We start from the raw sequence: 23,709 nt of genomic DNA, 5'->3' as shown, positions 1-23,709 counted from the left end.
TCAATGTTATGTGGCAGCCTGTATAAGAAGGGTCTTTAGGGGGGAATGGACACATGTGTATGTATGCTGTCCACCTGAAACTGTCATGGCATTGTTAATCTGCTCTACCCCAGTACAGAATAGAAGTTTAAAAAAAGATGCCAGGGCTTTCCTAGAGGGAATTAAGATGCCACCCACGTCCTCATAATGTGATCAGTGAGACAGTTCCATGATCCCAAATAGTGTGTTCCTTCCACAGTAGTAAGTTCCCTGTGACTGGAGGTATGAAACAGTGGTAGGGGCCACTGGGCAGGGTTGTCTTATCAGAATTCAAGATTCATCTCACAGTCTTTTCACAGTCTTTTCACTTCTCACAGTGAAGAACCAGTGATTCTGTGGCCTAAGAATTTCCTTTTCGTAACCCTATCAAGTGCCACTTTTTTTTTCCTATTGCTGTTTTTGTCTGCTCAGTCCAAGAAAACAAACAATAATTGATCAGACATCATAAGAGGCTTTTAAGAGAGCATCACCTTATCCTGCAAAGGCGGTGAGCAAACATGTTTCCTAATAATTCCGAGGACGTGACTCAATAGTATCTTTTGTCTCAGGAGTAGATTCAGTAGTGACTGCTGACCTCATGGGCCATCCCCGAAGAAAGCTAGATGCTTTACCATATTGAATATCCTGAACCCATCTTTTGATGTCTGAACTTATTGAATAGATAGCAAGGTGAATAGTTTTTCCTTCCAGCCATGTAAAGTACTCCAGAGTGACCGTGGAGGATTGGGCTGAAGCAGTTTGGACAGTTTTCATGCATAGTAAGAAGCAGAAGAGGAGACATACTATCAAGTATCAAATATTAACAGTATATAAACACTGTTCCATTCCCCTTGGCATAGAGTGGACTGCTGGTATCTCTGGTTAAGAAGAACGAACGTGTCTTCCCATTGATCTCCTTTATTCATGTCTCAATTTCCAACAAGACCTTGAATGATCAATGAATTATCTGACCTGAGAACAGGAGATTTGACAAGTAAATTGTCCGTCAGTCTTGAGTCAAAGAAGCTACCAGGAGAACTTACCTGAGCCGTGGACCAATAGCCGGCCGCACAGCATCAAATGATATCATCTAAACCACAGCTTTGTAATTGATCAGTCTGGGTGGTGTTTGGGTCTGATGAGCCCTCGGCTCTGGGTTCAAGTTCAGACTTGAGCCCCTCACTGTAGATATTTATCTGCCAGATATAGCCCTTGACCATCACTGCTAGATTATTTTCCACACCAAGACAGTTCCATTCTCATCTCCTCCAGATATTGCAGATCAGGTCTGGAGACTGTTTTCCTAGACAGAGGATGGTGTAGACATGGCCACATCCACCTCACCATGCACTTTTTTACTTTAGTTATTCAGTTGCTACCCACATATTCCATATCAGGCAAGTTACATGCACCTTGGAAAACAGAAGCAGCCAGTACAGCTACTGACTGTTAGGTTCACACCCTAGTGGAAGAGAACCTTAGATAAATATAAAATCCAATACGATAGTAAAAACATCAGGAAAGCATGATAGGTGATAAGTATTTCACACTTGCTTTGTACCAGGCAGGGCTTCCCAGGTGGTGCTAGCGGTAAAGAACCTGCCTGCCAGTGCAGGAGACATAAGAGACTTGGGTTTGATCCCTGGATCAGGAAGATCCCCTGGAGGAGGGCCTGGCAACCCACTCCAGTATTCTTGCCTGGAGAATCCCATGGGCAGAGGAGCTTGGCTGACTATGGTCAATGGGATCACAAAGAGTCGGACTTGACTGAAGCGACTTGTATGCACGCGTGGACCAGGTATGGTGCTAAATACTTATATATTTTATCTCAATTTATCCAAACAATGCAATTGTCCCCCCCTTATCTGTGGGGGATGTTGACTTAAAAAATATTCAGCAACCTAAAAGTTGAGAGCTATGTTTTATTCAGTACTAAGTTTTAGGACTTCAAGCCTGGGCCTCTTCAAGCCTGAGTGAACTGTTCCAAGGAGGTGAGGGGATGAGCCTGGTTATATAGAAGTTTTGTAACAAAGAGAAGGTAGTCTGAACATCAAAGAGATTATTCTTATTGAAAGAAAAGCAGATATCCCAAGTTAAGGAATTTAGCACTTTTCTATTATAGGAAGATGCAAGAGTCCAAGCTCACTGAAATCATTCCTTTAATATGCATCTCAGCCATCGGGCCATGGCCCTGTGTTTTCACATCCCGAGCTTCCTCAGGGCTCACCGTAGGGAGTGGCTGCAGTCTGCTGGCTGCTAGATCGCAGGCGTTCTTCTCCTTCCCCCAGGGTCACCAGCCATTGATGACTGTGGCGTCCTTGTTCACTGGCAGGGCAGGAAATGCTCCATTTCCCAGGGATATGGCCTAGACCCCCAGTGGATGCTTTAGACAGTACTGGACCCAAGATAGATTGTGTTTTTCCCTGTACACACGTACCTCTGTGTGTGTGTGTGTGTGTGTGAGTTACTCAGTCATGTCTGACTCTCTGCAGCTCTGTGGACTGTAGCCTACCAGGCTCCTCCGTCCATGGAATTTTCCAGGCAAAAATACATGTGGTCAGGTTTAATTTATAAATTAGACACAGTCAGAGACTACTAATAATTAATAATAAAATAGAACTATTATAACAGTTTACTGCAATAAAAAGTTGTGAATGTGGCCCTGGATGTCTTACTATACAAAGCACACACTTTTTTTTTTTTTCTTCTTTGAAGTGTCACAGAGAAGATTCATTCTTAACATAGATCTTAGCAATTTCAGCATATGGTTTTGTTGCCTTCCTTATTAGGTTGAGAATGTTTTCATTTCAAGGAAGCACTTGACGGCTTCTCCATCAGAACTACCAGCATCACTAACTCTTGTCCTTTGGGGCTGGTATTCAGGAAAATAAGGATCAGTTGCACCCGAGCATCGCGATAACTCGGTAGTCGATCTGATACCTGAGATAGTTACTAAGCAACTGACTGTGTGAGATCTTCTGAACACAGGGATGGTCCACATCCTGGACAGGACAGAATGGGACTGGACCACCCCGAACAACACACAGTTTAAAATGTACGAATTGTTTAGTTCTGGAATTTCCCGTTTAATATCTTCAGGCTGTGGTTGACCTCAGGTAAAGCTGGGAGAGCAAACCTGTGGATAATGGTGGTTACCGTAACCCGAAAGTTGGGTTCTGTTTGTCCCACCATTATCTGTAATTGTAAATCTCCCAAAGCTCTGAAAATCAGCTTTTTTGGGGAGGTGGGGGGAGTGTTGGCACTAAAATGCCTCTCGGAAGAAAACTTGACCTGAAATGATGTGTCGCTATTTATAGACTGTCTTTATCCCACTCAGTGTGAATATTCATATATTTTGCTACGGGAATGTTTCTGTGTTTGATTTCAGAGTGTTGTCCCAGGCCCTGCTGAGAAAGTTACATAATCTGTTTCTGATGGATTCCCTTTCTGAAAAAGAAAAATCTCCCCAAATCTGAATTTCAAGATAGAGAGGTGACCCCAGGGGTATTGGATAAGAAATCACAGTCATGTATTACGATGCCTTTTCTGCATATGGAGGACCTGAAACTGACATTTAGAGAAAGGTCACTTGCCCAAGGTCACAAGGATTGTCAGTGCCAGAGCTGAGATGTGGACCACGCCTGGTGGACTGGGACCTTTGTTCTTTGTCACAGATCCACTGTCCAGGTGCATATGGAGATATAGGAGAGGGAGATGGTGGATGCCTCTTGGAGTAGGAAAGAGGGTCGTTCAGAGGGGAATGAGGGCTTCCCAGGTAAAGAACCCGCCTACCAATGCAGGAAACACAAGAGATGCGGGTTCAATCTCTGGGTCAGGAAGGTCCCCTACAAAAGGGCCTGGCAACCCACTCCAATATTCTTGCCTGGAGAATCCCAAGTATAGAGGAGCCTGGCCGGCTACAGTCCATTGGGTAGCAAAGAGTCAAACACGATTGAATCAATGTAGCATGCATGCACTCAGAGGGGAAAGGTGGCATTCAAGTCGGGCTGTAGAGCATCATCAGACATTCTCTGGGCAAACAGAGGAGAAAGCCCTTCCTATCAGAGCAGAGAACATGGGTGAGCTCACGATGCTTAGGTTGACATATCAAGACGGAGCTTCAGTATCTTCCCCAACCCACTGGCACTGTGTGTCTTGGCGTCGCGTAAATATAGGTCTCAAAAGACTGGGCTCCAGAGGAGCTGGAAGAAATGGAGCTCAGAAATGGAGCTTCTGAGCCCCGAATCTCTCTGTGCCCACACAGGAATGGGCTCTCTACTGCCCTTCTCTGAATCCAGCAGGTGAATGTCGAATTCCCTGGATTTCAAGTCCAGATCGCTATTTGCTGTCCTTTCTCTCTGAAGCAGTAAGCTCTCTGAAGGCTGTGTTCTCCAACCCATACCCCATGGAGTTAGATGGCAGCAGAGAAATGAGGAACGCCTCCCTGACGTGGGTAGCAGTGGTAGAGGCAAACCCTTCAGCTCTGGATTTTGAAGCAGAAATCAGCATCATTGAATTGGGTAATATATCTAATGAGAGATCTGTATACACCTGTGTAGTGAGGTCACAGGAAAGAGGAACAACCCACCTCCCCCAGGACCCTCTTGTCTAACACTTGAAAATGAATATCCCAGGAGACACACTTGCTGGCAAAGCCAGAGACTTTTTGGGGAAGGGGTGCCCAAGTGGAGAGCTGCAGGGGAAGGAAACCCAGGAGAACTGCTCTGCCATGTGGCTCGCATTCTCGGGTTTTATGGTGATGGGTTAGCCTCTGGATTTTCTGGTCAGTCATTGTGACTCAGGGTCCTTCCTGCTGGTACATGCATCATTTAGCCAAGATGGATTCCAGCAAGGAGGATTCTGGGAGGTTGGTAGGACATATGTAGTCTCCTCTCTCCTTTTGACCTTTGCCGAATTCTTCCGGTTGGTAGTAGCGTGTTAGTTCCAAGTTCCTTACCAGGACTTCCTGTTGTAAGGTAACTCATGCAAGTGGTTACTCTCAGGCCTAGTTAGAGTGGGTGGTTTTGGTCAGTGGGTCCCCTCACAGTGACACCAAGAATTATCAAACTTCTGGTTTTAGCAGTGGACCAGAAGTAACTGGCCCCTGCAGAGAGGTAGAGAGATGTATGAGGAATGTGCAAGGCACTGGTGTAAACCTGAAGGGAATAAGCTTGTGTTGCTCAGTGGCTGGTGGAGCCATTTTCAGATCTTGATATTGCTGCCCTGCAGTTATTTACATGTGTGGAATATCTGCTGATTGGGAAAGAAAGCAGAAGGCCCGCCTGCATAATGTGAGTGTTGGTGGCGTCATTTACTTTGTGGCTGCTCCATCTTAGTCACCGAGTGACTTTTCTGTACTGCCAAACAGGCCGTGTCAACAGCAGACTAAATTAAAGAGTCAGGGAGGCGGCAAAGAGAATTTGGAGTCAAACAGGTCCGTGTTGATATATTGGCCCTGGCATTTACTAAGCATGTGGCCTTGAGCTTGTCAATTAACCTCTCCAAGGCTGTTTTCTCAGCTACAAAATGGAAACAGGAACACCTCTCTTGAAGAGCGGTTGTGAGTTTATGTGGGATTCATCTCTTTGTTCAACAGTTACTTATTGAGCACCTACTGTATGCCAGGCTGTGAGAAGTGGAGTGAGAAGTGGGTGTAGGTGATGAGGCAGAATAGGAAACACACAAGATTCTTTTCAACCTAAAATTTATATCCTAATATATGGAAAAGGTGGCATTTATATAAATGTGCTTAGTCACTCAGTCATGTCCGACTCTTGCAACCCCATGCACTGTACCCCACCAGGCTTCTCTGTCCGTGGAATTTTCCGGGCAAGAATACTTGAGTATCTTGCCATTTCCTTCTCCAAGGGATCTTCCTGATCCAGGGATTAAACCTGTGTCTCCTGCATTGGCAGGCAGAGACTGTACCCCTAGCACCACCTGAGAAGCCCATTTATATGTATATATATTTATTCTCAATTGGTAAAGAGCCTGGCGGACTACAGTCATGGGGTTGCAAGAGTTGGACACAACTTAGTGACTAAAGTGAAGTCGCTCAGTCGTGTCTGACTCTTTGCGACCCCATGGACAGTAGCCTACCAGGCTACGCCGTCCCTGGGATTTTCCAGGCAAGAATACTGGAGTGGGCTGCCATTTCTTTCTCCAAGGGATCTTCTCAACCCAGGGATCGAACCCGGGTCTCCTGCATTGCAGACAGATGCTTTACCATCTGAGCCACACTTCAGGATGGGCTGGCCACCCCATAATGCTTATCCTGTGTTATTCTGAAAGAAGATAGGCATTTACTCAGGACTCTTATTTTTCAGTGACAAGATCTAATTCATAATTGTTTACAGGGGAAACAAAAAACCTCCACCTTCAGGCACAGTGGAATTCAGAGGCTCCAATGACTCAAGTCAAGTCACTCCATGACTCCACAGTAGTTATCTGAACTTGATCTTCATTCACAAATGCACCACATCCAACTGGTGGCAAAGATGGTGAAATAAATTCTGGCCTCTGTACACTAACCCTGAATTAACTCTCAGACACAGAGTTGGTAGCTCAGCTGGTAAAGAATCTGCCTATAATGCAGGAGACCCTGGTTCTATTCCTGGGTCAGGAAGATCCTCTGGTGAAGGGATAGGCTACCCACTCTAGTATTCTTAGGCTTCCCTCGTGGCTCAGCTAGTAAAGAATCGGCCTGCAATGCGGGAGACCTGTGTTCCATCCCTGGGTGGGAAGATCCCCTGGAGAAGGGAAAGGCTACCCACTCCAGTATTCTGGCCTGGACAGTTCCATAAACTGCATAGTCCATGGGATTACAAAGAGTTGGAAATGACTGAGCGACTTTTGCAGAGTTTTGGGTGAAGTAGAAAAGAATAGCTTTATTGTTTGCCAGGCAAAGAAGGCCACAGTGGGCTAATGCCCTCAAGGCTGTGTGTCCAGACCTGGAGGGAGGGTACAGTGAACCCTGTGTGGAGTCTTCTAGTCCACGGATGGGGTTGCTGATGAGGATCAGAGTGCCTGAAGAGGCTGCATTCCTTCAGTCCAGAGATCTTCTGGCCTAACAGTGACCTCTCTGGAATGAAGAGTGCTTTATCAGACATTAACATCTTTCCATTTGGTGGGAGTTTCAGTATCTGCAAAACAGCTCAAGGATACTGTTATGTGTATCCCTTGAGGGGGATCTCGGACCTGCCCCCAAGGCTGCACTATTGTTTCTGGACTGTTCCTCCCTTGTCCCTGCATCCTCTCTCTTCCCTGACTAGCAACTGAACCTGCCCTTTGGAACTCAGGGAAAGGGGCTTTTGTGCCCATTAGCCCCATTGGGTCCAGCTGGATTTCAGTGATCCCCAGAAACTCCAGGCTGACACCCCAACCCATCCCCAACTCTTCCCCAACTGCAAAAATTCCAGAGTCAAGCTGGAAGCTGGGGTTAGATCCAGCCAAGCAGGGAGTGAAGGAGCAGTCAGAGCTCACTTATCCACTTTAGGCATTCTTGTTGTTGAGTTGCCAAAGTGAAAGTGAAGTCGCTTACTTGTGTCCGACTCTTTGCGACCCCATGGACTGTAGCCTACCAGGCTCCTCCGTCCATGGGATTTTCCAGGCATGAGTGCTGGAGTGGGTTGCCATTTCCTTCTCCCGGAGATCTTCCCGAGCCAGGGATCAAACCCAGGTCTAAGTCATGTCCGACTCTGCCATACCACGGACTGTAGCCTGCCAGGTCCCACTGAAACCGTTTACCTCAGATTGGGACTTGAACCCATGTGACTGGGATTTGAATGCAGCCAAAACCCAGTTTGGAAATTGAACCCACATGACTGGGACTTGAAGCCAGCCAAAACCCACATTTCCTGGTTTCAGGGCCTAATAAATCTCAGGTTCTTGATGTCTCATCCCAGAAAGAATTCAGTGAGAGACAAAGTTATAGGTAAGAAATGGATTTATTCAGATTCAGAGAGAAACACACTCCACAGGCAAAGTGTGTGCCTTCGCAGAGGGTGAGTGTGGCTGCGAAATGTGGTGTGGTTAGTTTTTATAGGCTGGGTAATTTCATATGTGAATGAGTGAAAGGAAATGGCAACCCACTCCAGTGTTCTTGCCTGGAGAATCCCAGGGACGGGAGAGCCTGGTGGGCTGCCGTCTACGGGGTTGCACAGAGTCGAACACGACTAAAGTGACTTAACCTTAACCTAATGAGTGGGAGGATTATTCCAACTATTTTGGGGAAGGGATGGAGATTTCAAGGATTTGGGCTACCCCCCACTCCTTGGTCTTTTAACAGTGCCTTGGAACTGTCATGACACCTCTGGATGGGTCATTTCACTTGCCGATTGAGGATCAAGGGCTAGTCTTGTCTGTCATCTTGGTTCCATTTGCTTCTAATTGATTTACGTTGTGTTCTTGGGCTATGTCATTCTTTCAAAAGTTGTGCCCTGCCCCTTTCCTTCCTGCTACACCTCTGTCCCTGGGATTGCCCAGGCAAGAACACTGGAGTAGGTTACCATTTCCTTCTCCAGGGGATCCTCCAGACCCAAGGATCAAATCCACAAGTGGGCAGCCTTTCCCTTCTCCAGCCGATTTTCCCAACCCAGGGATTGAACCTGGGTCTCCCACGTTGCAGGCGGATTCTTTACCAGCTGAGCCACAAGGGAAGCCCAAGAATACTGGAGTGGGTAGCCTATCCCTTCTTTAGTGGATCTTCCTGACCCAGGAGTCGAACCGGGGTCTCCTGCATCGCAGCGGGATTCTTTACCAACTGAGCTATCAGGGAAGCCCCCTACATTGGCAGGCAGGTTCTTTACCACTGAGCCACCAGGGAAGCTCAATTTGGGTGCTCAACAGATGAAAAACAAAGTTCTCAATTCCTTGAGAGGTATTATAGTTGTCTCAATTGTTCAAGCTGTTACAAACATCCAAACATGTCTCTTCTCCCCCAAACCTTGCCCATACCCCACCAGGGAAGAAATTAGTGGGTTTCTGATCTTACTTATCCAGTTACCTTTTTTTTTTTTGCCAGTGATCATAGTTACCAGACATTCACAATCACCCAGTGTATCTTGCTTCTCCATACCTGATCAGATGAATCAAAGGCAAATATGGCAATTTTATGCAGTATTTTCCCACCTAAAGTAATTACAGGAGTGTCTCCCACCAGAGTATGTTTGGGACATCCCCAGTCTTTTGCAAGTGAAACCACCACAATCTAGGAACATACAGATAGCCTGACGAGGACAACAGGTAACACTTATAATTGAGGCAAGACAGGAGTTACCCACATCATGCAAAGCCATACCTTCTTTTTATATTAGCAATACCAACGTCAATAAATCTAGAAATAAAGGGAAACTAAAGCCCTCCTTTTACGAAGTTTGAAATCATGTGGACCTTGCACATCATTCCAGGTGTCTCAATGCGCTCAGAGACGCCAGCAACTTTCCCCCTTCAGCTGTATAGAGGTGCGTTTTTTTTTTTTAATTAAAAGATTAAAAGGACACTGTCAATCTCTTCTGATTAATAGCAGTCCTATAAAAAGGATGTGTTCCTGCCGCAGCCATCTGTCATTCTGATCGTTTTAAAGGCATACTATATCAGCAAGTATGCTTTTTATAATATGCTGGCATGGGGCAGGCGGGGCTGGAGGGACTCGTGGATTTCACACTCCACTTTGCCGCTTTAGTGTTCCGCGATCTGAGCCTTTGATGGTGAAGCGGAACCCTCCTCCCTGTCTTTGAAAGGTTGTTTTGGGTAAGTGCTTTCCCGGGCTGACTTAGGATGGAGATACTCACCCCTATTTATGTTTCTCTCCCATCTAAAGATAGATCCATCACACTTGCATCCCACCAGCATTCAAGCAGCCAGCTCCTTCACTTGATTAACTACTGAACCCTGAATACTGTCCAGAAGCAATGAACTCAATATTCTGTGGGTCCGTGGTCTTCTGCAAAGCCTATTTTTTTTTTAATTTTTAAAATTTTATTTATTTTATTGACGTATAGTTGATTTACCATGCTCTCTTGATTTGCCTACCCTACATCTGGCTCCAGGAAGCGTGGTGGGTCCGGTGCATCACTGGCCTGGGAGAGGGTGGCTTCCCTCAGCCGTTACCTTTCGTTCCCCCGCTAATCCGCACTGGCTCTCAGACAGGGGGGTGAGATTCAGCCACCGCGGAGGCAGCTGTCATGTGCGTTCTCACAGTGTTCTCACCAACCATTCTCCGAAGAGCTATTTCTTCTCGTTTCACGAGGCAGCACAATTAAAGATTTAGACCAGAGGATTGAGAGTGTGGAGTTTAGACCAGGGAAACCTGAGGCTGGCCATGACCTTCTCTGGGTGATTATGGAATAGCTGCCTGACCTCTCAGAGCCTCCGCTTTCTCATCCAGAAAGTGGGAGTAACATTCCATGGACTTCTGCTTCCTGGAGTCAATATCAGGAATAAAAGAACTCAAGGATGACCACTCCTGGGGCCCTTGTCGTCCAGCCAAGAGGACATAATGCCAAGGGCTGAACCGGAGCTGGCCCTTGGTCCTGTGTCCTGGGGATTTCACCTCTCTGAGCTTCCACTGTCTCAGCTTGGTGGCAGGGACAGTCACACCCACTTCGCAAGGGAGCCCTGAGGCTTTAATGCGATAATGTTTGTGAAGCAGCCATAGCAGCACCTGCTCATGGTACGAATTCCATCGTGGTTGGCCAACATCGCCACTGTCATGGTTTTTTCCTCCTATCCTGGGTGGCTGCGGTTTCCTTTGCATATGAAGATGCTCTCAGTTTGGAGGTGGGTGGGCCTGTGCGCAGCTCTCTGCTTCTGCTGTCCATGGAGATTCCTGTAAACCAGAGGCACAGGTTTTAGGTGCAGCTGAACAGAGTGGGGTGCAATCAGGGATACACCACGCCTTAGCCCATGGCTTTGGGGGGCATGAGACACATATACCCTCCCACTTTCTCAACTGTTAGCCTGGGGAGCTGGGACTACTAGACACCTGATGCCAAAAGCTCAGCTTCTCTGTACACAGGTGTTGAATTAAACCTCAAAGATGGAGTTTTGGGTGAAGTAGAAAAGGGGGGCTTTATTACTTTGCCAGGCTAAGGGGGATGCAGTGGACTCATGCCCTAGAAACCAAGTGTCTCAGCTCGGGGGAGACAGTGACTAGTCTTATAGTAGAAGAGGGTGTGATCAGCTCGTGGTTGGTGGTGAGATAAGTAATAGTCAGCATCATCAACCTTCAGGTTTAACTGATCTGGGGTCTGCATGCCTGTGGGCGGCATATCATCATTAATCGTTAACTTCTCCCACCTGGAGGGGGTTTCAGTATCTGCAAAACAACTGAAAGATTTTGTTGTACAGATCCCTTGATGAGGAAGCAGGACTCTGCCCCGAGGCTTCTCTTGACTGTTTCTCGCTGGTCTGGCATGCTCCCTTCCCTAGTTAACAACTGTTTGAATCTGCCCATTGGAACTCAGGTCTTGGAGGCTGAAGGAAGGCTGTTTCCTGTAATCTAAGAAATGGGGGGCTCACAAAAGCCTTGTGTCCACCAGCCCCGCAGGGCCCTGCACGTTGGGCACCCAGGCAGGAGGAGGGCCAGGTTTCAGCCCTGTGGAAACCTGGCCCAAATCTTTGTCCATTTGCTCTAGTAGAACAGCTGGGGCTGGAACTGGGGCTGGGTGGAAGGAGGGGGAGGGTGGGCTTTGAAGGAGAAGAGAGAAGCCCATCCCCTCTCCTCCATGTGGCCACAGCCTTCTGGGGACAGACTCTTGGGGACCACCCACACCCCTGTTCCATGCAGCTCCTGGCACACTGTGGGCGCTTAATAAATGCTAAATAATAAGTATAGCTCCCATCTGTCGGTGCCCGGTGGTGGAGAAGATGTTCGAGCACAGGACGGCCGACTGGCACCGGGCAGCTTGTGAGAAGCCTTCAGGGAAAGACGCAGCTCTGAGTCATTCGGAGGGCTTCTTCCACCCAGGGGTCAGCTGGCCCTGCGACTCATCAGAACCTGGGCAAGTTCATTAAGCATGCAGGTGTCCACTCTGAACCCCAGATCGTCTCCATCAGAAGGCAGGGAGCAGAACCCAGTGAACTGTGGGCCTCCCAGGCAATCTCGGGTTTCCCACGTGCGGCTGGATGCAGGAACTGGTGTCGACCGACAAGGCAGGGGCTTTGTTAGGGTTTAAAAGGGGCCCAGGATCTGCCCTCTGAACAGACGGTGTCATAAATTCATACTTCCGTCATTTTCTTGGAAGAAAATGCCTACTGGGCTTTGCGCATTTAGTTACAATAAAAACAACAGCAGCTGCTTGTTTTCAGGCATTTACTACGTACCAGGCCATGTGTAAGGCATTTCACCTACAGCATCTGACTGAAGCATTGTGGTTTGGAGAGGAAAAAGCAGGTGGACAGGGTGCTGTCAGGATGTGGAATCTGTGGCAGGTGACCTGGTTCATCTCCTTCCTTCAGCTGTGTGACCTCGGGCATTACTTACTCCCTGTGTGACCTCAGGCAGGGATTGTCACGTCTCTGGGCAGCAGTCACCTCGTTGGATGGTAGTTAAAGGAACCAAAGCGTATAAAGTTCATAACCCAGCACCTGGTGCTTGGAAAGGACTCAGTGCATGTATCACCCAGTTTATTTCCAAGGGCACTGCAACACCACCACAACCAAACTGTGTAAGAGAGACAATATTGAGTGTTTGAGATACACACACACATGCACACACACATATATATAAATGCATGTGTGTGTGTTAGTCCCTCGGGCGTGTTCGACTCTGCCACTGCATGAACTGTAGTCTGCCAGTCTCCTCTGTGGGATTCTCCAGGCACGAATATCGGAGTGGGTTGCTATTCCCTCCTCCAGGGGATCTTCCCAACCCAGAGATCGAACCCTAGTCTCCCTCATTGCAGGCAGATTCTTTACCATCTGAGCCACCAGGGAAGCCATATAAATGTATATGTAGTATAATATATATGAGCTAAGAGTGTGAGCTCTTGAGCCAGACTGCAGACTGCTGAGCTAGAATCTCAGCTTTGCCTGCTGGGGGAAAACTATGCTGTTCTACAGTTTTTCTGTCTGTAAAATGGACACATCAAAAGCACCTGAAACCATGGTATACGATCCTCCTGTATTGGATGAGGACCACACCAGAGTTGCCGTTGAGAATTGCACGAGTTAATACTTGTAAGGCACTCTAATTGTGCTTGGTATACAGTAAGGGCTCAGTAAAGAATGGAAATAATTATATAATAAGGATTATATAATTAGTAATACTATGGATTGTGTTTGTGTCTGACAATATGCATAGACAAAATACATGTATAAATACATATTACATGTAATTATCACATAATTACATAATGATTTTAAATTATACTATTTAATATGATTGTATAGTGACATAGGACTTCCCAGGTGCCACCAGTGGTAAAGAACCTGCCTTCCAGTGCAGGAGATGTGAGAGACGTGGGTTTGATACCTAGGTCAGGAAGATCCCCTAGAGGAGGGCATGGCAACCCACTTCAGTATTCTTGTCTGGCAAATCCCACGGACAGAGGAGCTTGACAGGCTACAGTCTATAGACTGTCGGACAGGACTGAAACGACTTAGAATTCCATACACACAGTGATATATTATTGATTATATAATAAAACCTAAGAGAAATATAGGACTTCCCTCCTGGTCCAGAGGTTAACACTTCACCTTCCAATGCAGAGGGTGCAGGTTTGATCCCTGATCAGGGAGCTAAGATCCTGTATGCCCTATAGCTAAGAAACCAGGACATAAACAACATAAGCAATATTGAAACAAATTGGACTTCCCTGGTGGCTCAGATGCTAAAGCCTCTGCCTAAAATGCGGGAGACCCAGGTTCAATCCCTGGGTTGGGAAGATCCTCTGGAGAAGGAAATGGCAACCCACTCCAGTACTCTTGCCTGGAAAATCCCATGGACAGAGGAGCATGGTAGGCTACAGTCCATGGGGTCCCAAAGAGTCGGACACGACTAAGCGACTTCACTTCACTTCACTTCTTCAAGAGAAATATAAGTATATAGAATATTGTGCATCATTTAATATTATAAAATTATCACATATATTAATATATATTAATGTTACATGTCATTATATATCATTATGTATTATATAATATATAATTTTTATATAATGTATAACCCCATAGAACACATATAATTACATTATTATAGCTATTATATTTGTTGTTGTTATTTAGTTAGTAAGTCATGTCCATCTCTTTGCAACCGCATGGACTGTAGCCTGCCAGGCTCCTCTCTCCATGGGATTTCTCAGGCAAGAATACTGGAGTGGGTTGCCATTTCCTCCTCCAGGGGCTCTCCCTGACACAGGGATCGAACCCACATCTCCTGCATTAGCAGGCAGATTCTTTGCTGCAGAGCCACCTGGGAAGCCTTCATTATCTTATATACTCACCTGATAATAATCCTGTCATTATTTCTACTATTGCTGCAGCTGCTAGTCACTCCATTGGTTACTTGGCATAGAATGTTTCTACCAGAACATTTCTATTACTGCTCGAGACCATCCTGGAAAGAGGGAAGCTGAGGCTCAGCTAAGTGAAATGCCTGCTGTGGCTCTCAGGACTGGAATACGGCAGACCTGGGGTTTCTACCCTTGCAGCCGGGGGCCCTGAGCCACGCCAGCCGGGACCCTGCCCCGCTCAGTGACTCTGGTGTCATCTCCCCCTCCTCCGGCCTTGTCTGTGCCCTGTACAGCCTCTTCTGAGCAGAAGGCTAACGTGGTTTTGTGCTCCTGTCATTTCTGATCAGAGTTCCTCCCTCTGCCTGCCAGCTTTTGGTCAAAAGGTCTCGTTCCCCCTGGAAGGCTCGTTCCTCGGGGAGAAGATCAAAACAGGAGGTAGGGGGTGACAGAGGGCGAGGAGGGGACTGCTGGGACGTGGTCCTTGTGGTTTTGTTGGCAAGACCTTCCTTTTGGTTTTCAGTGTCTAAACCTCCCCGAAACACACTCTCCGTTCTCCCTTTAAACACGCATCAAGCGGTGTTAGCGACACACATTCTCTGTCAAACATGTCAGTCCCTCCGGGGCCAGGGACAGCTTGCGAGCGGCGTCTCCTATTGTTATTGTGCTGCTGTGTTATTTCTCCCTTCAACAGCTCTGCATTTGTTCTGGCGAGAGGCGCGAACACTGAGGTGCCTGCTCACTGGGCGATTTTGACAGGAGATGTGAAATTGACAGGGACCGTCCACCGACTGTCTTAATAAGGCGACTCCTCCCGCTTTGTAGAGATTGGCCACGCAGGCAGCCCTGCCTTTGCCCGGAGTCCTCACTGGGGGTTTGGGTGGGAGCGTAAGGACTCTAAAGAGCCGGGGCTTGTTTCACACCTGGCGCGTTGGCAGGCGTCTCCCGTTGTGATTTAGCCGAGGGACTGGGTACTGCCTGCCAGAGGATCTAAGATCTGTGTGGAGCACTGAGCAGGTGTTGCACGCATTCACGCAGCATACGGTCCGCCCGTCATCGGCCGCTGAGTCCCGGTCTGGTCTCCATTGTAGGGACCCGAGCTCCCACCTGCTGCATGATGATGGGGTGGCCTGGGGATGGATGAAAAGCCTCCCATTGCTGAGGGTAACGCAGAACATATGGGATTCTTCTCTGTCTAAACAGTGGTGGGGTTTGAGTGTGCGATGCTGTCTGCATGTGTATTTTCTTTAGTGTCAAGGTCAGAGCCTCGCTAAGGATACCACTCTGTAGAGTCCTCTCCTGGGGGGATGCTCAAGGTGTGTGTCCGAAGTCATCTCTGCTTCCTGGCTTCCCGACTTCCCCAAGTGCTGGCACTAAACTTCCAGTGACAACCCAGGGTACCACCCCCACCCCTCCCTGGGCCCTCGCTAGGCGAATGCTCCTTGGCCATCTTGGTTTACTCCCTAGAGGTCTTGTAACTGACACACAGTGGTATGTTCCCAGCCTCTCTGTGGCCCGGGGTCCTCTGCTTCATTCATGCCTCTGTGCGCAGATCTACCCCAGATATCAGAGATGAGTTCAGGTCTGTTTGGCTTTCTGTGGGTTGAAAGATGACAGATGATCCACCATTTTTAATGCCAAGAAACCGAACATGATTCTTGAAAGTGGGTGTTTTTGTTCAGATCCCCTTTGGTGAAAGGAAAAGAACCCAATCCTGGCTACGGTGGTGGTGGTGGTGGTGGTTTAGTCGCCAAGTCATTTCTGACTCTTTGCAACCCCCGGGACGGTGGCCCACCAGGCTCCTCTGTCCTTGGGATTTCTCAGGCAAGAATACTGGAGTGGATTGCCATTTCTTTCTCCAGGGGATCTTCCCAACCCAGGGATCGAACCCATGTCTGCTTGGCAGTCCACGACTGCGTTAGGAGAGAGCTAAAGCAAGTCACAACTTTCCTTGTTTGCTCCTGGAGGAGGGGCAAGCTGGTTCCTAATATGAGGTGCGTGGAGGGGCGTGTCCAAAGGTCGGGCAGGGAGAGTGGCTTACATGGTTTGCCCACCTCTTTGGTGGTGTTGAGTGCGTGGGGCCAGGGCAGTACCCTGCTTTTGCTCCCAAACCCTTGGCTTTTGTTCCGGGCTCTTCAGAAATATTATTTGTATCTTTGTGTGTGTGTGTGTGTGTGTGTTTCTATCTTTTGTCCTGAATTTGCCCCAACTGCGCATGTGCACAGTTATTTTTGGTCCCTTAGAGTTTCTTTTCACTTTCATGCATTGGAGAAGGAAATGGCAACCCACTCCAGTGTTCTTGCCTGGAGAATCCCAGGGACGGGGGAGCCTGGTGGGCTGGCGTCTATGGGGTCGCACAGAGTCGGACACGACTGAAGCGACTTGGCAGCAGCAGCAGAGTTTCTTTGTATTTTGTGGCCTGAGGAGACGTTTGTCCAGGTACACACACTGCAGCCAAGGGTCCCAGGTTCAAACCCGTCTCAGATCCAGCTCGGAATCTGTCTCCATCTTTGAATTGATAAGCTAGGTACCTCCCAGACCCCAGGTACTTGGAGCCACTACTGAAACAAAAGGAAACGGAGGTGGGTTTAGACTTGAAAGCCAGGAGCCTTCTCAAGAGATGGGTCTCACAGGGTTTGGGATAGCCTTCAGCCGTCCTCACCTGTGGCTGCGTCCAGTCCTCCTCGGGTTTTTCACGCACATCTGTCTGACTTCAGGCAGCACGTCACACCTTGGTGCCAGTCTCAGCAAGTGGCGGATTGGTTTGCGCTTTGATTTAACCCTGTGGCATCCTTCTTGGGCCCCTTTCCAAAAGCAGATTCATTAAAAAATAATTGTCACCTAATTTTCTAATTATGAAATTAATTCAGGATAAATGCTAAGCAAGTCAGGGCAAACAGAAAAGCACACACATACTCACTCGCACACACACACCACATACACGCAGACATTGTAATTCACCACCCAAGAACAATCACTTCAAACCACTTTTTTTTCTATACACGTCTGTCGGTCTGCTCCGTCACTTCCAACTCTTCGTGACTCCATGGACTGTAGCCCGCCAGGCTCATCTGTCCATGGGATTTCCCAGGGAAGAATACTGGAGTAGGTTGCCATTTCCTTCTCCGGGGCATCTTCCCGACCCCTGAGATCAAACCCGTGTCTCTTGTGTCTCCTGTTATTGCAGGCCGATTCTTTAGCACTGCATTCCCTGGGAAGCTCTATACACATATTCTCTTCCAAAAAAAGTTCCCATACCCTTATCTTACACATAAACATTTGTATCACTTGCAGCTAGAGCTTTCCCCCCCTCCCCCTAAAAAGAAGCTTTAAAAAATAGAATCTTTTTTTTTTTTTCAACTTAGGAATGTCTTTTCTGTTAGGGGCGTAAAGACTAGGATGGCATCCTAAGTGAATATCCTGTGTTCTTTTCTTTGCCTTCACCCATGACATTTACTAGCTGGGGATCCTAGTAAACGAATGATCTGAAAATTATGGTCCTTAAGTCAGAGGGGAGGAGGTAGTTTGGGCTGAAGGAGAGGAATCGGCCAGGGCTTAGAGAATTCCAGGAGAGAAAGAGGCACAGGTGGGCTGGCTCCAGCCAAGCGGAGGTATCTCTTTCTAGGGTTCCTTCTGAGTTCCATGAAATGGAGACACTGAAAGATATGCTTCCCTTTGAGCAAAGAAAATTCCGTGACCATCAGGAAGGCATGAGTGTCCTTGTGACTTGTGGAATACAAAAGTCTCTCTGAGCACCTGGCCAAAGTCCATGCTCATTTTAGAACTCTAACTTGGGTTCAAAACTAAGTTGCTTAAGACATTGGACTGTCTTCGTAGGCAGCCTTCTCCCAGGAGCTAAGACTGGAGACAGAGAAGACTTGTCAGCTCTCATCACCCCTGTCTGAGTATTTCTCTTACAAACCAAATGTATGTTTGAGACATGAGATTGAATTTCCATTATAATGATCTTGCTTTAGCTCTTAAAAGACTAAGTCTGTCTGCTAATTCCCTCACATCCTAAAAGTATAACATCTTCCCATTATAGTTTGCAGAAAGAATTCTCACACTGGGCTTGCCCATGGCATTGGGATGAGATAAGCCCTTGTTAGAAGGTGCACACGAAATGCAGACCTTTTTCTCTATCAGTCGCTTACCTGGGAATATTCTTCCCTGTCCATCTCTGTAACTGACCCTCAAAATCAAAGTGAGGGTGATGACATATTATGTGCATTTCAGAGGCTGAAAAAAGGAGTTGGTTTGGGAAGTCAGATTGCTCTCCAGTGGTTTCTGTGTGTGTTTGTTAACTTAGTAAATATCTGTTGAACTGCAGTGTGTGCATGACAACAGGTTTACAGGGGTGAATAAGATCACTTAGACTTAATAGGGAGAAACAGGCAGTGAGCAGGAGAACATCAAATGGCGTTACGTGCTAGGAAGAAAATAAGACAGGTTATGTGAGAGCGATCAGATATCACATAAGACAGGTTATGTGATAGAGGGCTATTTTGGATGGTTGAAAGAGGGAAGGTGTGGAATTTGAGCTCACATCTGATTGACATTAGGGGCCAGCTGTGTGATGACCTGGTGCGGGGAACAAAGTTCAGGCAAAAGCAACATGCAGAAGCTTGAAGAGGGAATGAGGTGGGCAGTTGTGCGGCTCACAGGTCGGTCAGTATGCCTGGGGCCCAGTGGATGAAGGGGTACGAAGCAGGCATCAAGTCACCTGTGTAGTCTGCAACCTTCTGGGACACCAGAGGAGTTTAGATTCTGGACTACGAGAGATGGAAAACCCCTGGAGAGTTTCAAGTAGAGGAACACCGTGGTCTGGTTTTACATTTTTACAGAATTCCTCTGGAAGTTGGATGGGAGAAGGACAGATGGTCTTTCGGGAGACACTATGGGAGCCAGGGGGGACAGCCCGTGTGCATTCAAGTGGAGATGCCAAAAGCACGACAGCTACGGTTGACAAATGGGTGTCTATTCCTCAGGCCACCATTTCTCCCACCTTCATTTTTTCCACTTTTTAAATTTATTTTTTTCTGACTTAAGTATAGTTAATTCACAACATTGTGCTATTTCCAGGAGTATAGCAAAGTGATTCAGTTATATATATATTTACAGATTCTCTTCCCTCACAGGATTATTACAAAATGCTGAGTATAGTTCCCTGTGGTATATAGTAGGTCCCTGTTGGTTATTTATTTTATATATTGTTGTTGTTGTTCAGTCGCTAAGTGGCATCCAACCCTCTGAGACCCCATGAACTGAAGAATGCAAACTATTACAAACTATATAGTAGTTTTTATATGTTAATTCCAAACTCCTATTTTATCCTTACCCCCTCCCTTCCTCTTGGTAACCATGTTTGTTTTCTATGTCTGTGGTTCTACTTCTGTTCTGTATATAGGTTCATTTTTTATCATTCTTTTTAAGATTCCACAGATAAACACGATTGTATGATGTTTGTGTTTCTCTGCCTGGCTTTCTTCACTTAGTATAATAATCTCTGAGTCCATCCACGTTGCTGCAAATGGCATTATTTTATTCTTTATATGGCTGAGTAGTATTCTAGTGTGTGTGTATATATCATCTTTGTCCATTTATCTGTTGATGGATGTTAAGGTTGATCCTTGTCTTGGCTATTGTAAATAGTGCTACGTTAAACATTGAGGTGCAGATAGTTTTTTGAATTTCAGTTTTACACAGATGTATGCCCACGAGTGGAATTGCAGGATCATATGATTGCTCTATTTTTAGCTTTTAAAGGAACCTCCATACTGTTCGTCTTTCATCTCCTTTGACTAGAGAATTCTGACCAGAAAGGAAGGCCAGTTTTCAGGGGGTGGGGTAGAACAGGGAATCACAATGCTTATGGAGACGACTGGGACTTATGGAAGTGTGTCTATGGGTCTGGTGGCTCCTGCTGCTTCAGGGCATTGCAGCATATATGTTTAATTGTTAATGACCCCAGGGCTATGCATCTAAGGGCTATAAGCAGATCTGCTTCAGCATGGGAGATCAGTCTTGGGTGTGTTATTTAGTCTTGCTGTACCAAAGCTGTGAGCCGCATCTGTTGATCCACATGCCCATGGAATGGATTTTTCCATCACAGGGCAGTTCTGTCTTGCATGCATGCATGCTCAGTCATGTCCAACTCTTTTCAACCACATGGACTGTAGCCCACCAGGCTCCTTTGTCCGTGGAATTTTCCAGGCAAGAATACTGGATTGGGTTGCCATTTCTTCCACCAGGGGATCTTCCTGACCCAGGGATCAAACCCATGCATCTCCTGCATTGGCAGGTGGATTCTTCACTGCTGAGCCACTGGAGAAGTCCCAATTCTGTCTTGGGGCTGCCCAATTTTCCCTTTCTTTTATTTCAGCAGAAGGAGGGAAGGCACCTGGGGGCTAGATGTCTCACCTGTGTCATTTGTGACAACAGGAACAATTTGAGAGTCTGGATTCAGACAGAACTGGATTCCACAACCAGCTGTATCCCTTCCTAGATTCTATCTGGAATAGATTATTTTGTGTCTCTGAGTCTAAGTTTACTCATCCAAAACATAATGAAATGTTCGTATGTCAGAGAGCCGCAGAAACGATTAGGATGCGTGACTGGTTCATTGATTCCATTGAGAACTCTTTAGACACTTATTGAGCACTTGCTCCATGTAAGAGGCCATGCTGGATGTTAGCAGAAAGAGGCCCAACATATTGGGCTTCCCTGGTGACTCAGTGGTAAAGAATCCGCCTGCCAATGCAGGAGACGTGAGTTCAATCCCTGAGTGTGGAAGATTCCTCTGGAGGAGGAAATGGCAACCCACTGCAGTATTCTTGCCTGGAAGAGCCCCATTGGACAAAGGAGCCTGGTAGACTAAGTCCATGGTGTTGCAAAGAGTTGGACGTGACTTAGCGACTAGACAAGAACAGTAAGCCCAAGGAGTCAGGTATGGTCCCTTCCTAAGCCCAGTTCACAGCCTCATGGGGGAACGAGATAAAAAAAAGAGCAGAACAGCTAGCGCAGCGCAGGAACTGACTAATGACCGGTGGAGTAAGTGCTATGAAGGAAATGATGTAGGAAGGAAGAGTTAACGATGGGGAAGGGAGAGGGGTTACCATATCTCCACTGCCATGTCTTGAGATCCTCCTTCTTTAGGCTCACGCCTTGGCTTTTCTGCACTTCCTGGGTTTGTCTTGGGGACACTTGATACTGCCCTCTTCCGGGCCTGAAATGCACGTGGCCATGGGTGCAGCTGAAATTGCAGGAGCCGGGGAATGTGCTTTTCCAGACTGTGGGAGCCACCTGTTTCTGGGAGTGCCATGGAAACGCACATTCCGTCCCTTGATCTTGAGACCCAGGCAGGAAATTTTCAGCTGTCAGCAGCTGTCCCTTCTGATCCATTGCCGAGGAGTTTCCAGTCCCATGAAAAGCTCATCATGACCCTCACTAGTGATTTCGTCACCTCTCTCTGGCGCTGAGCAGGAAACAGGGGCTCCTTCCGAGTGATGTGTGGGCATAGGTTTTTAATTGGGGTGCCTGAAGAATCTCCCCTCCAGCTGTGTGTCAGACTAGGAGCATATGGTCTTGCCATGGAGGGATTTTAAACATCTAATTGGTTGTCATAACACCCCATGGCAGAATCATCCTTAAGAATCTCTGCAGCAGAGATAGCCATGGCTCTGTGGCTTTGTGGCTTCTGGGTGGGGAAAGTCATCCAGCCTTTCAGAGGCGGTCAACTGGATACTGCAATACCGTGTTACCTAAATCTTTCACCTGTCCCCAAACAGAGCAGAGAGGACTGGCCCCTCACTCTGGGGCTGTGTAGGAGGAGCCTGAGCTTGCCTCATCCCATCCTGGATGTGGTTGTGTGTCCTCTTTAGGAATAGCTGGCCATTCTCTTTCACAAGAGACTGTCAGCTGTTGAGCAGTAGTGTTGCTGAAACTTGGCCCCTGGTACTGAAATGCAGAGACAGTGTTTTGGATCAAGTAGAAAAGAGTAACTTTTATTGCTCTGCAGGCTAAAGGGGCCACAGTGGGCTAATTCTCTTAAGACTGTGTGACCCACCCTGGAGATAGTAGTGAGGAGTTGTATCGTGTTCATTGAGCAGGGCGTGATCAGCCTATGGACATTTCTTGGATTGGTTGGCATCAAGGTGAAGTTTCAAGCATCATCAGCCTTCTGCTTGCAACCAGTCTAGGGTCTGTGTTCTTGTGGTCAGCAGTTTCCATCTGGAGGGGGTCTGCTTCCTACAAAAACAACTCAGAAATGCGTGCCAGGTCTTTATCTGTAGCTTTCAGGGAACTGGGAGTTCAGTGATTCTGCTAAGGGGCAGAATTATAGTTTAAATTGTTACCAGTTCCTTAGCTCAACAGCTAGTCTTCATTTTTGCATCTTCACGTTTCCCATCATTGGCTCTTGTTTAGTCGCTAAGTCATGTCTAATTCTTTGGGATCCCCTGGACTGTAGCCCTCCAGGCTTCTCTAATCCATGGGATTTCCCAGGCAAGAATACTGGAATGGGTTGCCATTTTCTTGCCGACCCAGGGATCAAACCCATGTCTCCTGCCTTGGCAGGCAGATTCCTTACCACTGAGCCATTAACCCTTGAGTCAGCATTTTAATTCAAAAGATCAGGACACAGAGTCTCGTACACGTCAGCTGGGGAACAGTAAAATGGACAGAGATCCATCCTCCCACCAAGTTTTGCTTCAGATTCTCCACCTCTATTGTCTGGTCTGTTCTGCTCTTCCAAAGTTCTTGGTGTCCAAATTCCAAAGAAAGGTAAGATGAGAACAGAATGACCAAGAAGGCCAGAAGTCATGGTCTTTCTCCAGTAAGAGAGTGGTCGTGGTCCCACCTGCAAAAACTGGCTGAGTGATGCTTCTGCATTTTCCATGCGGTTCTAGAAAGACCCTGATGCAGGAGCTCTGAAGACTGCACACTTGGTCCAGATCTGCCCCTGGTTATCTGGGCCCCTGGCTTCTCTGTTTCTCATTTCTGTATGTAAAATGAAGGAGAAGGTCAAAGCAGAAGTTTGAAACCCAGGCACACACACACATCTGAGTGTGGGTGCACGTATGTATACACGGTGCTTTTGTACATCATTTCAGATGTCAGATCAATGCATGGACCCCCCAAAAGGGGAATCCAGAGCCTTGTCTTTGACTATATTTCCTAAACTTCAGACATTCAAATGGTTTGTAACACAAGTACTACTACATACTTTTACTTCAATTGATTT

At 47.1% G+C, this 23,709-nt stretch overlaps 1 protein-coding gene and 1 long non-coding RNA gene across 29 annotated transcripts in view; one reads left to right on the top strand and one right to left on the bottom strand.

Annotated features, from left to right (window-relative positions):
- Nucleotides 1-23,709, top strand: part of RBFOX1 (RNA binding fox-1 homolog 1) — a 1,703,141-nt gene that overhangs the window by 1,297,046 nt on the left and 382,386 nt on the right. The window lies entirely within an intron of this gene.
- On the bottom strand, nucleotides 10,581-11,125 carry LOC123331598. Its single transcript, XR_006548330.2, has 2 exons — nucleotides 11,003-11,125; nucleotides 10,581-10,846 (listed from the first exon to the last, which is right to left on the bottom strand). It is a non-coding gene; the product is annotated as an uncharacterized LOC123331598 (long non-coding RNA).

The sequence above is a fragment of the Bubalus bubalis genome, chromosome 24, assembly GCF_019923935.1.
Source record: "Bubalus bubalis isolate 160015118507 breed Murrah chromosome 24, NDDB_SH_1, whole genome shotgun sequence".
NCBI lineage: Eukaryota > Metazoa > Chordata > Mammalia > Artiodactyla > Bovidae > Bubalus > Bubalus bubalis.
Note: the sequence above shows the minus strand (reverse complement) of the source record. Positions and strands in the feature narration are given on the sequence as shown.